The sequence below is a fragment of the Glycine soja genome, chromosome 14, assembly GCF_004193775.1.
Source record: "Glycine soja cultivar W05 chromosome 14, ASM419377v2, whole genome shotgun sequence".
Classification (NCBI taxonomy): domain Eukaryota; kingdom Viridiplantae; phylum Streptophyta; class Magnoliopsida; order Fabales; family Fabaceae; genus Glycine; species Glycine soja.
This window is the reverse complement of record NC_041015.1, coordinates 29,835,359-29,853,258: the sequence shown is the minus strand read 5'-3', so window position 1 is coordinate 29,853,258 and position 17,900 is coordinate 29,835,359.

Below are 17,900 nucleotides of genomic sequence, written 5' to 3'. Positions count from 1 at the left end.
CAATGCCAAAGTTGAAGAAACACCCTTTCCTCCACCAGACTAAATCAAGAAGTCTTCAGTATTACCTAGGATTCATATTTATTAGTGGTATGCATTGTTTTTGAAACTAAAATCATGCTCCAAATTTTAGTTTAGTTATTTTTGTATTTTGCATGATCGACAAAATGCAGTGGTTTTATGTGGTTCAGTTTTAGGTAGTGTTATACATACATGCAAATTGTTATCTCAGAATCTAAAAATGAGTCAAGCATAGAATAATTGAAGGATACACCAACTATGACTCACAAATTTTGATCACTAATGGGGAGCAACTGCATGATGATAAATTAGCCACTGTCTTGATAAGTGATTCTTGAGTTTTGCCACCTAATGTCAAGTACATGAGTGCAACTCTAAAAGTGGAGTGTGACCACATGACTCATAAAAACATATTGTTAAAGCATAAACAAACAAATAAAAATCCTTGATAAAAGCTTCAAATATACTCCAAATAATCTCCACACAGCAACTGCATTTTTCCACTCTCAAACCTGTCGTTAATTCTCTACTCATTTTATGTATAAGGGTTATATTCAATGTTAATAGTTATAAAATATATAACATTTAATTTAATCATATCAAAGTAAAGTAAAAGTTCCATTCAAATTAAAACAATGTTTACGTGCACTATCTTATCTTTGGCTTCTTAGGTTACAATTTCCTCCTTGCTTATCCTTGGCATAGGAACCTTATCTAGATCATTTAGAGATTTTGATCCTTGACTTCTTGATGACATTGGCTCTTCTTCCCAAGGAGAAGGATCTAATGCGATGGCACTCTCAATGCTCAAACTCTTTGTATGACTCCTTGTATTTTTAAGCATTCCTTTGAAATTGAATAGTCTGGACCTGAGACTTTTTTGTTCTTATTCCATTGCTTTTACCATTCCTTTTTCTTAATGTAATAATACGTGTTTTAAGGAAAATTTTCTAGGGATGAACAAGCAACAACAAAACATGGGGTTTCTAGGTCTGTGGACTAAGATAGAAATAAGGAAACTCAAGTTTGTTGCATTGTGGCAAGTGAGGAAAATAGTAGGGGAGAAGCTAGAGTTACAGATGCAATGGGAGATTATTTTTAAGGAGTGAGTTTGGCAAAAAGAATAGTTGGAGGTAAATATTTGATGGGGATTGGGATAGTTTCTATTTCTCTTTTGAGCTTGGTTCATTGAACGTGAGGTGCATGTTATAAGAAATGAGGTTGGTACAAGAGTCGAAAACAATATATACCATTATTTTTTATGTTGAGAGGAATTTGCTTTGATAACCAAGTCGAAAATGGGATGGTTGAGGTTTTAATTAAAAACTCAAAGGTAGCTGAAGACCAGAAAGACATATATGCATGCCTAGGCAATTTAGAATGACACACACCTAACTTTCTGTTAGGTGAAGAATCTAAAGGCAAAAAATAAACTCCCTAAATTAGAGGACCGGGGAAATACCTCCAAAAGAATAGATAAGAGAAGGATTTTTGTGAGTAATTTTTTGCTATGTTTCCTTCATTCATACACATTATATAAAGGCTTATTATAATTAACAGATTCCTAAATGATTTTGTTATCACTATAGCACTAAGCAGGCAACACTACAAGCACAAATAACAAATTCCTAACACTCAAATTATTAGCAGACAGTTGGCTCACTACTAGACAAAAGCTAAACCACTAGCTGAATCACTACAACACTCGGTCCCAGCCCTTGGGTCTTTTGTTGATTCTTTTGGCCTTAAGAATATCCCCTGGGTCATGGGTGCTATCAATTTCTTCCATCATTGGATAGTGCAGATACATCACTTAAGAAACATGTTTCAATATCAATTTTTCATGTACAACTATTTTATTGTTCTATTTCTTATTTGTGAAGTCCAAAATGTTCATAGTAATTTCCAAATTATTTCTTTTCCATTTCTCTGATGATGCTACCTACACACACCTTGAGTCAGCGGGCTCTACCAATTTGTTTCATGAAACAACACCCTCAAATTCTGGGCTTTTTTGGTTATATGTGTAACATTACTCATTTTTAGTTAGTTGTTCCTACCAATCGGTGTTTTAGGTTTTCATTACTACTTAATTAGACAAACAACACTTAATCTATTGTAACAAGTTTATCATTAGTGAACCAAGTTTATGTTTTAACATATAATTTGTAGTTATAATTAATGTTGTTATTGCAGTTCTATTGCTACTCAAATGTTGAACATTTGTTGTTGGGTGTAGGTACAAGTATTTACCTGCCATACAAAGTGAACGCACTTTGATCTTCTTGTTGCTTGAGTGAAGAGGAAATAATATAGCACTACAATTATTGCTTTTCATAGTCAACATTGTTAGACAAGTGGCCTCAGATATCTTAAGAAGGGGGGGGGGGTTGAATTAAGATATTACAAACTATTTCCCTAATTAAAAATTCTACTTTGATTTTAATGCAAGTTCCAAGTTCCCTTAAAGATAGATTTCTAAAAGATGATTCAAAATAACCAATCTGAATGTAAATGTAAAGCAATAATAAATAAAAGAGTTTAAGGGAAGAGAAAGTGCAAACTCAGTTTTATACTGGTTCGGCCACACCCTTATGCCTACGTCCAGTCCCAAGCAACCTGCTTGAGAGTTCCATTATCTTGTAAAAACCCTTTACAAGTTCTGAACCACACAAGGACAACCCTTCCTTTGTGTTCAAATTGCTTTACAATAAGAGACCCTCGGTCTCTTAATCTTTTTTCAGAAGTAAGAAGAAGAAAAGAAGAAATCTCTCTTGAAAGAGATAGATTCAACAATGAAGCATTCAAATAATTCCTTATTGAATTGCAAGTGTTTTGGCCAAGAAATGTTTTAGAGGATAACACGATTTTGCTTTTGAGAGGATACGACTTTTTGTTTAGAAAAACTCTAAGCAAATTCGTGTTCCAAGTCACATATAAATAGACCTTTGATGGCCATTCAAAAAACATTTAAACAGATGTGACTCTTGGAAATTATTTTCTGAAAATCTCCTCTGGTAATCGATTACAAGACTTGTGTAATCGACTATAGGCTTAAAATTTGAATTCTAACTATTATAAAACATTCAATAACTACTGGTAATCGATTACCATCCAAGTGTAATCGATTACACATTGTAAAATTTGAATTCAAATTTCTAATAGCTGTTATAAATAGTTTCAATTGTTGGTAATCGATTACAATACTTATGTAATTGATTACATGCTTTCTAAAGTATTCAAAATTATTTTAAAAGCATTTCAGGAAACAATTTGGCCACTGGTAATCAATTACATCCTCTGGTAATTGACTACCAGAGAGTAAATCTCTTGTAAAAACATTTTAACTTATATTCTTTGGCCAAACCTCTTGCTTGTTTCAACTTGGAAGTCCCTTCCTAAGACTCTAGAGATTTTCTTGATCATATATCTTGAATTTCTTGGATTCTTGTCTTGAATAAAAACTTGAGAAGCGCGTGATCCTTTGGCATCATCAAAACATCAAAATATCTTTGCTTCTATAAGCATCTCTCTTGGTATGTATGTCATTGGTATAGTTATGTGCTTATTATCTGTTCGTTGTTCTATTCCTATTTTTTAATGTTAAAGTTATGTGCATTGTAAGTGAACCATAGTTTCCCATTCGAGATTGTATACAATGATTAATACGGCCAACTTGGATTAATCATTGTATTTATCTTGAATTATCTGTTTGGACAATTTGGGAAAAGTCATTTTTATTTTTTATTCATACTTATAGGTTAAGTATGTTGTATTAAATTTGATGCAATTTCGGTTTACTGCATATTGCTTTGTTCTTTGGGTGCATACTTGATGGTGGTGAGTACATATCACTGGTTTCATGTTGTGTACTTGGAGACCAATGTGAAATGTTGCTAAAATTTCATCAAATTAACATAACGTACTTAACTGTTACATATGAATGAAGTATAAAAAATACCTTCCTGAATGGGATAAGGTCACACCTTTTTTATGAAAAAAAGTGAGATTTTCATGCATTTGGCATAATGTAATCAGTATAATAGACATATATCCATGGATCAACCCAGATGAAAGCATCATGCATAAGTGACGTATACGAGAATGAGGTTGAAGAATTCTTGTAATTTGCGCAACAAAATGCATCAGTAATGGGTGGAAAGTATTTTTGTCCATGTGTGAAATGTGTGAATGGGAGACGACAGACACTGAATGACATACGATCTTATCTTATATGTGACAATATCATTCTGAATTATACAAAGTGGATATGACATGACCAATTGGCAGACACGACAACACTCCTCCACACTCAGGTCATCGATGTACAAATCAGAGATCATATAGAAGACATGATACACGATCTTGGACAATGGGGTTTTCACCAAGCAAATGCACCTTATTATGATAATTTACAAAGTGATTCTAAGAAGCCATTGTATTCGGAATGCAACCCCTTTACATGGTTATCGATGGTGTTAGCTTTGGTGAACTTGAAGGCAAGATTTGGCTGGAATGACAAAAGCTTTATTGAATTGCCTGGGTTATTGAAGAAAATGCTTCCTAAAAAAAACACATTACCCAAAAATCACTATGAGGCAAAAAAGATACTATGTCCTATGGGTATGGAGTATCAAAAAATACATGCATGCTCTAATGATTGTATTTTGTACAAAAATGAGTTTTTCGAAATACGTAAATGCCCTACATGTGGGGTATCACGCTACAAAGGGAAGGATGACGCCTGTAGTGACAATGCAACCACGAACAACGACCGCCCAACAAAGGTGTGTTGGTATCTTCCAATAATTCCAAGGTTTCAACAGTTGTTAGCTAATGAACATGATGCAAAAAACTTAACATGGCATGTAGTTGGTAGAAAAAGTGACGGATTGCTCCGACATCCCGTTGATTCTCCCCAATGGAAGTAAATTGATTGTTTGAATCCATAATTTGCACAAGACCCAAGAAACCTAAGGCTTGGCCTTGCTTCAGATGGAATGAATCTTTTTGGTAACTTAAGCACCAGCCATAGTTCATGGTTTGTTTTGCTTATGAATTACAACCTTCCACCATGGTTGTGCATGAAGCGAAAATGTATGATGTTGTGTATGATGATATCGGGTCCAAGACAATTAGGAAATGATATTAACGTGTATTTGACTTCGTTGATTGAAAACTTGAGAAAATTATGGGTACATGGGGTTAATGTGTATGATGGGAATGTCCAGCAGACCTTCTGTGGCGTCCCTAAATAATGACTGGTTTAATAGTAATGATTTAAATAAAAAAAACCATGAGAATTTTTTTTTCTTTTTCTTTTTCATTTCTTTCTCTTTTTCGCAGTAATTAAGTTCAGAAGGAAAATCATCACTATAGAGTCCTGAATGGCCAGTTCACAACTCTATTTGGAGTCATTTCTTTCTGATCACACATAACCTTTAAAATATGTTGCTCTTTCCAAAAATAAAAGTATGCCAGCCATTACTTTAGGTCGTCACGTGAAAATAATAAAATAAAATACGGTCGGTGAACTCTTTTTCAAATAAAGTTTGTTAATGCTTTCTTTTCAAATAACAGATTAAACATAAATACATTCATTATCTAAAGTTGTCCAAAATATGGGAGTTTTGCAAAATACATAGTGTCATCCAGAGCAAAGGTGTCCAATGTGGTGGCTTCAGCCACATGTATACATTCATCAAATTCCTATACAATAGGTCTACCCATACAAAAACAAAAGAGTAAACCTAACTGTCTATACTAGATACACCCACCCCCAAAAAGTATATAATCCTAGTCTAAGGAGCCGTCTGCTATGATGAAGAACCTCCACTAGTCGCTATCCCTCCGGGACCGCTCTCCTCCGTAGAGTCTGCCTCAGATGCCGACATGACGTCCTCGGGAGAATCCACCTCAGGGAGTGGGTCCTCATCACCCTCTAGAAAGTCAAGAGCATCCACAACAGGCTCAGGAGGTAGCTCTTCTGGGTCCTCCTCGGGGTCTTCCTCAGATGACGTCACCTCAATCACTTGGACTGGCTCCACTAGTAGATATGGAGTAGGTGTAGGTAATATCCACTCCACAGTGCGCTGAAGCGTGCGTGCTGGTTCCTCTGGATGTACCAACGAAGTAGCCATGAGTCAGATCGTGCCACGGAATCGGCACCTCGCATTGCCTTCGAGGGTCTCCTAAACTCCCTCTAGGCACTCCATCTCCACTCGGTCATGGATGAATTGCGCTGCCATCACGGTCTACAAGAAATAAAAGAAAGGGGTAGACTCTTTCACGAGAGATCTAACTACAGTAGCAACACAATGCGTCCCATAACCACTACATGCAATAAAAAAGTGTGCCTCAAGGCTTTTCTTCTCTGGTAATCGATTACATAGCATTGGTAATCGATTACCAGAGGCCCAACTCGAGTTACACAGCTTCAGAACATGAAAACCTGCAATATGCACTGTGTAATCGATTACACATAACTGGTAATCGATTACCAGTGGCCTGTTACTCTGTGTAATCGATTACATAGCATTGGTAATCGATTACCAGAGGCCTCCACAACATGTTGTCTCCATTTCTAAGCCTGGTAATCGATTACACAACATTGGTAATCGATTAGCAGAAGCCCTCTCACGTTCCTGATCCCATTTCTAGGCCTGGTAATCGATTACACATCCTTGGTAATCGATTACCAGAGGCCATCTTAACTTCTTGTCTTCATTTTTAAGCCTTGTAATCGATTAACCACCCTTGGTAATCGATTACCAGAGGCCATATTCCAAATATTACTCAAGATCCATAGCTGGCCAGCCACCACACAAGCCTCCTTGCTTTGTGGTCTTTGTTCTTTTATCGGTTGACTGCCAGGAGCTCGCCTGTTTAGGTACATCACAGGTTCTCACTGACTGACTATGCCCGGGTTGGGTCGGGATTGGTCAAGCTTGGTTTTGGGCAATAGCACCCCACCTGACGTCCCCAAGGTCTCCTGACTCCCGCGACATATCTCTAGGTACCACTCTATGGTCAACGAATAAAAGTAGGAAGTCTCACCCTTCCACACTTCCTCACTTCAAGCTTGTAGGATTATGGGGTACCCTTCACATGTGGTACTAGGTGGAGGTTGGGCGATGGTGCAAGTCAACTATCCACATCCACAAATCACACATAAATTCACCATCCCAGTTGCCCACCTTCAACTGAGCTCACGTACTCCCACGTAGCCCTTATCCTCGTTCTTCTCAACACCGGGTCCCCATTAATCCCTCCAAGCTTCCGCAGCATCCAAGCAATTCAACATCCAAACATCATGCACTATCAAAAACAAGAAAACAGGGCAGAGGCAGAAAACTCTGCCCAAAACACAAACCAATACCACAGCTTTCCTTACTCACATACCCCAATAACATTCTCTTCGTTCCAATTCGTTCACCGTTGGATCGACTCGAAAATTTTACTGGAGGTCCCTAGTACATAAGTCCACATTTTGACCGTTGGGATCTGCTAGAAAATGTCCAAAACCCAATATGTACTACTCTTTCCCTAACCAGCAACACAAACATTTCTGCACAAACACAATTTTCTGCTGCACAAAATTTGACAGCTTTTTGCTGCACAAATTGGGCAGGTTTCGAAATCCCCCTTGCCATCATCCAAATTTGCCCAAATTGGATCCTACAAGTCCTAAATCAAGTATAAATCATACCTAAACCAAAGACAAGCTTCAGACCAAAGCAACTCAAAATCTAGGTATCTAAAACCCCTCAATTCAGTGGATTTTCAAGGTTTGAGAAGTGAAAATGAGAATGGGGTAATTTTGGAGCAAACTCTCATCTCACACAAGTCTATAACATTAATCTAAACTCGCTCAAACTGGTTTTATGACGAAAACTCTACCGAATCAAAATTTGACTCCTCAACACCCAATTTACCCTAGAAATGGCTCTTGCCCTCACTTTGGTCATTCATTTTCCTCCTTTGTACAGCCCAAGCTTTCCCACAGTCCTAAATGACATTTCAAACTAGGATTAACTCACTTTAACCTCCAATTACCACTAAATCCTGATTTGGCTTTTCAAATCCTTAAAGCATCACACTTTTCCACTCATATCACTACATTCTCACTTTTTAACCCTAGGTTAACTCTACCCTTCATCTCTATCAGTTTTCCATCAGCCATTTCAGCATACAAGCATCATCATAAAAACCCTAAAACAGAATGGGTAAGCTTGACTCATACCAAACATGACAAGTTTAACATGCTTTCATCAAATTTCTTCACAAATAACTATCATAAGGCATAAACCTAGTAAAACTACCCATCATATCTCCCAAAACCCAATACCCACGAAAATTTATGTGAGAAGAAGTCTACCCAAACCTGAAATGTGAAGTCCCACAATGGAGAGGTGCGCTTCACGACTCCGAAAATGGCTTCCTTTCGCGATTTGGAGCAGAAATGGTGTACAAAGGTTGGAGCTTTGATGGAGCTTCAATGGTGAGGAAGAAGAAAGGAATAGCAACGTGAGAAAGAGAGGGAGAAAAGCTTCTGAATTTTTGGGGCTGAGTGAGGAGAGAGAGAGAGAACGTGGCTTGTGTTTAAAAAGGCTTCCTCTTTTTTTTTTTTTTTTAAACAAATGATGTGCCACATGTCTTCTTTTGAGTGGAGCAAAAAGGGTCCATTTTTTTCTTGATGTGACTCATACTCAGTCACAAGAAGAGAAAAATCTAACCTTTTTGAAACGCTAAAATCATGCCTCGATTTGCGTGCCATTTCTCTGGTTCCAGTCCCTCGCGTTTCTCTGCACCCGTCGGGGCTAGTTTTCGAAAGTAGGCAATATATATATCAAAACGCTCAGAATGAAACGCCGAGCGTGGTTCAGAGGTTGGTTTCATTAAATTTTTAAGTTGTACGCAAAATCATAATTTTTAGACTAATTAATTGAGAATTAACCTATAACTATCCAGTTATGGATTTCTCTTCGTTAATTAGCCTAACCCGCGTATCTTTCCCCTAATATACCTACTTCTACCAAAAGTATATATATATATATATATATATATATACACACTGAATAATACTTATATGTAATCATTCAAAATGCATCGTTTACAAAATTCCGGGTAGAAATTTCCAGGATGTCACACCTTCAAGTTGCATGCAATGATTTTTTGCACAATTAATGAAATTTTAGCTTATGGGAATTTGAGTGGATATGGTGTCAAAGGACACCATGCATGTCCTATTTATGAGAAAGATACAAGTTACATCCAACTGAAACATGGGAAGAAGATAGTATATACAGGACATCAAAGATTTTTGAAACCTTATCACCCATATCGTCGATTGAAGAAAACATTTAATGGAAGCCAAGAGATTGAAACTGACGTAGCTCCGTGTGGAGCTTGTAGGCCTTGGATCTTCTTCATCAATGGAGTCCTTTGCTTCTTGAAGATTAATGGCAGCGGAATGTAGAAGGAAGAAAGATGATTGGAGATGCCACTTCAAGGAGAAGATGAGTCAAGAAGATGCTAATCACCATAGAAAGCCATGGATAAGAGCTTGAAGGTATGAGAAGATGAGTGGAGGGAGAAGGAGCACAAATTTTGTGCCTCAAAAGAGGTCTGAACTTTGAAGTGTAATTCTCAAATGATCAAAGTTGAAAAAATGGACACACATGGCCTCTATTTATAGCCTAAGTGTCACACAAAATTGGAGGGAAATTTGAATTTCTATTCAAATTTCACTTGAATTTGAAATTGAATTTATGGAGTCAAATTTTGGAGCCAAAATTTCACTAATTATGATTAGTGAATTTTAGCTATGGTTCAGCCCACTAATCCAAGATCAAGTCCAAGATTCTCCACTAAGTGTGCTTAGGTATCACGAGGCATGTAAAGAATGAAGGACATGCACAAAGTGTGACTATATGATGTGGCAATGGGGTGTAGCAAGCAAATGCTCACCTCCCCCTCTAAAATTTAATTGGATTGGACTTCTTCCTATTCAATTAAATTTATTTCCCAACACACACATCAAATATTCACTTAATGCATGTGAAATTACAAAGCTACCCCTAATAAAAAACTAGTCTAGGTGCCCTAAAATACAAGGGCTGAAAAAATCCTAAATTTCTAGGGTACCCTACCCACATTATGGAGCCCTAAATAAAAGGCCCAAAAAGAATGAAACCTTAATATAATATGTACAAAGATAAGTGGGCTCATACTTAGTCCATGGGCCCGAAATCTATCCTAAGGCTCATTAGAACCCTAGGACCTTTTCTTGCATCTCTGGCCCAATCTTCTTGGAGTCTTCTATCCAATGCCCTTGGGGGTAGGATTGCATCAAAAACTACGTCAACACTGTTAGCTGGACAACAAGTATTTCATCAGGTGAAGGACATCATAACTATATTTGGCAAGACTCAAAAGAAGGATGCATCTAACAAGAACATTTGGAAGAAAAGGTCAATATTCTTTTATCTTCCTTATTTGTGCGATGTAGATGTATGCTGTTAGTCATCTTATACGACTAACTTTTGTATAGAAAACATTTTCTAAAACTTGTATAGTGCCCCAATTTATAGTTATTTTGTAGGAATTTGTATATAAATCTTGTTTTGTTTGAATAGCTGTCTTTAGAGTATCTCCCATGTGATTTAATGATAAAATTTGCATAATTTCAGGTTTAAATGAGGCTAAATCTTGAAGTGCTAAAAGGAGCAGTCGCGCTAAGCGGACCTTGTGGGCTCAGCACGCATCCACCGCTAAGCGCAGCATCAGCACGCTTAGCGTGACAAGGGAATCTGAAAGAGCACAAGAATCAAGGTTGCGTGCTAAGTGCGAGATCATCTCGCTAAGCGAGACGTTTGTCTCTTGCCAAGCTCAACGCACGACTGGCGCCAAGCCCAAATCCACTTACTCGTGCTAAGCGCGAGGGTGCCGCTAAGCGCGACGTCACGATTTCAGAGCCTATTTAAGCCTGAATTGTCAGAATTAGGGTGACGATTTTGAGAGACCAGAGCTACATATTTTTGCACAGACTTCAAGAATAGTGCTCTGGAGGCAGAAAAGAGGAGCAATTGTGCAGAGAAGCCTAGGGTTCTACATTTTTAGATAGATTAGTGAGTGTTAGAGTGATTGTAAGGTGCCAAGAAGAGGAGGAGGGATCCCCCTTCTTGTGTAAGCAACAATTATTTTGTACTCTCTATCTCATTTGTGTTAGGGTTTCTGTGTACGGTTGACTAAACATCCTAGTTGGGGATTTCTAAAGAACAATTGATGTAATTATCTTTAGTATCTAATTAATTGTGTTTTGTGTGTCCAATGCTTCTTTCAATGCTTAATTACTGCATGCTCTTGGTCTGATCACCCACTTGTGGGTACTGTTAGGTGACTTTAGCATTGGGAAATGTACTGTTGCCTTAGAACTTGATAGAAGCAGGACTAAATAACTACATTACTAGGGATGGATTGTGGGGTTTTGGTTTTCTGAATATGCTATGATGATAATGCTATTTAAGTTAAGCCTAGTCTTACAAGAGGGATCTGCGGATAAAGCTTAGGTTAAATTAGTCTAAACTTATGAGGGATCGAGGTTTTGTACTTTAGGCTACAACATAGAACACAAGAACATGATTAATTAGAGAAATATCCTTATATGCATCAACTTGTTTGTTAGAAAGACCCAATGCTTTTTACCTATTGCTGTCAACTTTTACTTACTTGCATTTACTATTTTTACCATAGAATTAGTTTATTTCTGTTTTTAACCATCAATTATCAATGTTTGTTCCAACAATGCCTTACATCTGAATAAAACTTTGTCTAATAAGCAAGTTCCCTGAGTTCGATACTCGGATCACTCCGTTTTAATTTTAAATACTTGATGACCCGGTGCGCTTTCTGGTATTTCATTTCCCTTGAATATATTTGTTAAAAATTGGAGGAAAATGAACCATATGGGAAAATGAACATACACCGTTGTATAGCCGTAATGCATGTGGAGAAAAATGTATGTGATAGTTTAATTGGTACCTTTCTTAACATAAAAGGCAAGACAAAGGATGGTTTGAAATGTCGTCGGGATTTGGTTGACATAGGTATACGGGAACAATTGCATCTGATAGCAGAAGTTTGACATACTTATTTCCCCCTAGCATGTCACACAATGTCAACAAAAGAGAAAAAAAAGTTTTTGTCATTGTCTACGGAGTCTAAAAGTCCCACAAGGATACTCTTCAAATATCAAGAGCCTTGTATTCGTCACTAATCTCAAATTGGTTGGCCTGAAGTCTCATGACTTTCACGTGTTAATGCAACAACTATTGTCTGTTGTTGTTCGCGGTATCTTGTTTGACAAAGTCAGGGTTGCCATTACACGTTTGTGCTTTTTCTTTAATGCTATTTGTAGCAAAGTCATTAACCCTCACCAATTAGATGATCTAGAAAATGAGGTTGCCATTATTCTTTGTCAATTGGATATGTATTTTCCCCCTTCATTTTGGACATAATGATTCACTTAATTATTCATCTTGTGAGGGAGATCAGGTTGTGTGGGCCCATTTTTTTTACGATGGATGTATCTAATTAAGTGGTACATGTAGGTATTAAAAGCTTATACGATGAATCAATACCGTCCAGAGGCAAGCATTGTTGAAAGGTACGTCACTGAAAAATCTATTGAGTTTTGTTTTGAGTACATAGAAACAAGTACACCTGTAGGTCTTCCTGAAAGTCGTCATGACTGCATAAGGGGAGGTAGGGGTACCTGAGGATACAATGTTGTAACAATGGATCAGCAACAACTTTCTCAAGCACATCTATATATATTAAACAACATTGCAGAGGTAATTTCATACATAGATACTTACAAACAAATATCAAACTTTATCACCCAAAAATGAAGATGATGAAGGTGTTACAAGAGCTCAATAGAACTTTCATCAACTGGTTTAGACAAATAGTTTTGGGTGATGACAGTGCTTCCAAAACATTAAGATTGTTAGTTGTTGGTCCAAATTTCAATGTCCCTACTTGGAAGGGATATGATATCAATGACTATTCCTTCTACACTAAGTCATAGGATGATAAAAGTACCGTGCAAAACAGTGGTGTGAGTCATGATGTTGATTCATATCACTTCTGCAGTGCATCAAATAAAAATTTGATTCGAGCATCCATGCCTTACTTTGAAGTCATTCAAGAAATTTGGGAGGTTGATTACAATGATTTTAGTGTATGTCTTCAAGTGTTAATGGGTAAATGGTAACATCGGGGTTTGTTAAGACGAAATGGGATTTACTTTAGTAGACCTTGAAAAGGTGGCTTATAAGGATGGACCTTTCATCATGGTAGAACAAGCGAGACATGTGTTTTACGTCCAAGATCCGTGTAACCCAAGATGGTCAATTGTTCTACAAGGAAGACCAACTGCTATTGATAAATGCCAAATTTCAGTTATTTTTTAGATTAAATTGTTGGCACTTATCCTTTAATTGTAATAGTTTTCTATTAAACTACCCTTAAAACTAGTTATATATATATATATATATATATATATATATATATATATTGTACATTTACTAATATTGTTGTTTAAATATGAAAGATTCATCCATGATTTTGTAGGTTTTGATGGTTGTTTGTTAGATCTAGAAACAAAGCTAAAAAAAGGGCAAAATGGTCTTTTCATGAAGGTTTATGACCCTAAATTCGCCCAGGCTAGCATCTAGCTCACCTGGGTTAAAGAGAAAACTTCAGCCCTAAGCAAGCCACTCGCCTGGGCGAGATGATACTTTCAGTCCTAAGCAGGCAGCTCACCTGGGCGAGTTTCCCCTGCACTAAATGGCTTTTTCTATAAATAGTCAGGCAGGGGAAGAGGAACTAGAGATCCAACAACCTGAAAGTTGAGAGAAAAACATAGAAGAAGAATAAGAAGAAGAGGAAAAGTGGAGCCGAGGCGGTGCAGAGTTGTGACCGTGGATCACTTCCTTCATCATTTCTCTTGTTAGTCTTGTGCTCTGCACAATGATCGGTTAATTTTTCTTAAAGATTGGATGTAATCTTTGTACCCTTATGTATCCTTTTGATATTATATATGTATTAACCTTTTCTACTAATTATTGGTAATTTCATTCTACTCGTGATGCTTGATTCTATTTGATCACTAGTGTCATGAAATTGGATTTTAAGTGAGACTCGAAAATAATCTTAGAATTAGAACCGAATGATTTTACTCTTTATGTTACGTTGTTAGGAATAGAGCATAACATTTTGATTGCAAAAAGCATGAGAATATAATTGCAATACTGAGATATTTACTGCATATTCGAGGGATCGATATTTAGTAAATGTTCTTAGGTTCCAACAGTGAGAAATTGACTTGAGATAACTATGTGTGCATCAGCAATGTTAGAAAATGATTTATACATGTTAATCTTATTAGGATACTAAGGGTTTGAACGATGAAATCCAATCATATGTTTTCTTGAATTAATTTAAATCGTTTAGGCAATTTTCATATTTCTGACGCACTAAATTTCATTATTTCCATTATTTTTACTATTCTTTTACTTCCAGTTATCTTTAGTTAGTTAAACCAAAACCAAATGACATTCGATTGAATTTGTACATAACTATTAAAATGATAACCTTTATCCGAATAAATTAAGTAACTTAAGTCCATGTGGAGATGAACTTTTTTATAAATTTGAAACCTACAATGACAATTGGTATGTTTGCCAAAAGTCTAACAGCTATCAGTCACTAAAATGATGTTTCAACACTTAATATTATTGAGATGGCTACATTCTCCCCACAAATGCCTTCCATCAATGAATAACATGCGGAGAATGATGTACATGCAAATCATAATGATCATGATGAATGTTTATGGGAGAATTTTGCTACGTAACTGCAATATACCAAAGTAATGTATTTAGGTTTATTTCATTAATTGTAATAAATTTCTTGAATATGGATATTATCATTTTCATATGTATACGTTGTTTTAACTTGTTTTATCTTTTTCTAAATTTGTTTAATTTGCAAAAAGTCATGGAAACACCCCTAAGGCCCCCTTCGCATTCAGATGCTCCTTTGGAGGCTACATCTAAGAGAAGTAGACAATCCACTTGACTTAGAAAGTTAACAGTCAGAAGTTTGGATCAGCCAAGGCCAACAATTAATGTTAATCCTGCCACTGGAAGAGGATCAAGCCCACATATAGAAAAGTTCCAGAGTTATTTGGGGGTGGTAGCGTAAGAAAAAATTCCTATTGTCTGTTTGAATTGGAAACTTGTCCCCGAATCTCTAAAGAACATAATATGGGATGACACTTTGGTAAGTATAGATAACTAACCATTTGTATTTCATTTTGTTTAATTTAAGGTAAAAAGTTGATGATTCCTTAACTGTTTCATAACTATTTTTTATTGTAGGGAAAATTTGATATCCCTGAAGGTTCGAATGCCAAGACAAAGGTGATGTCAATAGTCGCCACTAGATCAAGGCAATTTAAGTCTTCCCTCACCACTATATATATATATATATATATATATATATGTTGACAATGAGGGACAAGATAAACAACATCCTTCTTTTAAGTATGGTCTTGATCCAGAAACCTGGGAGGAATTTACAAAAAGCAGCCAAACCCCTAGTTGGCAAGTTTGGCGTCCATGGGTTTTGATTTAAAATATGTTGCTTAAATTCTTTGATTTGTGAAAATTGTTTTTAATTAAACAAAGGGAATACGGGAAAAGGCACAAGAAATTCAAAAATATAATGACTGCCCACACTTACTGTCTCGTGGGGGTTATGATTTACTGGAAAAGAAACTTATGGAGGAGAAAAGGAAAACACGACAACAACATGCTGAGTTTACTGAGGATTCTGTTGGACAAGTGGCCTCAGATATCTTAAGAAGGGGGGGTTGAATTAAGATATTACAACTTATTTCCCCAATTAAAAATTCTATTTCACTTTCTATTCAAGTTATAAATTCCCTTAATAATGAATTTCTTAAATATTGATTCAATTAGAACAATTTGAATATGAATATAAAACAATAATAAATAAAGGAGTTTAAGGGAAGAGAAAATGCAAACTCAGATTTATACTGGTTCGGCCACACCCTTGTGCCTACGTCCAGTCCCCAAGCAACCCGCTTGAGAGTTCCACTATCTTGTAAATTCCTTTTACAAGTTCTAAACACACAAGGACAACCCTTCCTTTGTGTTTAGAATTCTTTCACAACAAGAGACCCTCGGTCTCTTAATCCCTTTTCAGAATGAAGAAGAAGAAAAGAAGAAGAAATCTCTCTTGAAAGAGATAGATTGAACAATTTGAGCACTCAAATAATTCCTTATTGAATCACAAGTGTTTTGGCCAAGGAATTTCTAAGAGGATAAAACGGTTTTGCTTTTTAAGAGGATAAGACCTTTTTGTTTTGAAAAACTCTTAGCAAATTCGTGTCCCAAGTCACACATATATAGGCCTTTGACAACCATTCAAGAATCAAGTAAAAAGATGTGACTATTGAGAATATTTTCTGAAAAACTTCTCTGGTAATCGATTATAGTATGTGTGTAATTGATTACAAGCTTTAAAATTTGAATTAAAAACGTTCAATAACTGCTGGTAATCGATTACCATATATGTGTAATCGATTACACAGTACAAATTTTGAATTCAAATTTAATAGCTGTTGTAAATCGTTTTTGGCCACTGGTAATCGATTACATCCTCTGGTAATCGATTACCAGAGAGTAAATCTGTTGAAAAAACCTTTTGAACTTAGATTTCTTGGCCAAACCTTTTGCGACTTCAATTGGAATTCCCTTCCTATTTAATATACCCTTCCTAAGACTCTAGAGACTGTCTTGATCATTCATCTTGAATATCTTTGTCTTGAATAAATCTTTGAGAAGCATGTGATTCATGTAATCCTTTGGCATCATCAAAACATTCAGCTTGATCCTTTGTCTACAATCTCCTCCTTTTTGATGATGACAATACCTGAAATCAAGACAGGCTATATACAAGATGATAACACGTTCACACAACCCTTACTCCCCCTATCTTTTGGCATGTATGCCTAACTTTTGTTATTGATAAATTTCTAATAAATTTGTAATTGATTTCTAACCCATATCACCCATATGTGCTCTCCCAAGTTCTCTCCCCCTTTGGCAACATAAAAAAGAACTAGAGCAAAACAATCATTATCCAAACAAAGCCAACCATTAAATCAAAATAAATCCATACAGCGTCATAATTAACCAAAAACAAAAGTGAGAATTATAATAATAGTGCAAGATTACGATAAATAAGCAATAATAAGCCAAATACACGACGATAAACCAAAGTACTAATAATACTTAATTACTAATAATACTTAGTCATAATACTTAAGCTAAGACGATGATGGAGGCGGTGGTCGTGGATCAAAGCAAGTACGGATGAAGGAGACATCTTCTTCAACTTTGGTGATCCTTGATTCCATGGCATCGAACCGCATGTCGACTTGCAATTCCATGGCATCAAACTTGTCACCAACAAAAGTCTGAAGTCCATCAAACTTGTCCATAAGCCTTCGAAGAAGAGTGAAATTATCTTCAACTGGTAGGCTGCCTTCGTCATCAGCGGGTTGAGCGCCCTTTTTGACCCAAGAGCCATCATGCTCTTTGCGGTAACCAAAAGAAGCAATCACAGCAGCACCAATTAAAAAAGATCTCTTGATTGGAATATAAGATTCAGAATCAAGAGGTATTCCAAAATGACGAAGAAAGAGAGTAACAAGCTGTGGATATGGTAGTGGAGCATTTAATCGCAATGCCTTATGCATACGATATCTGACTAAGTGTGCCCAGTCA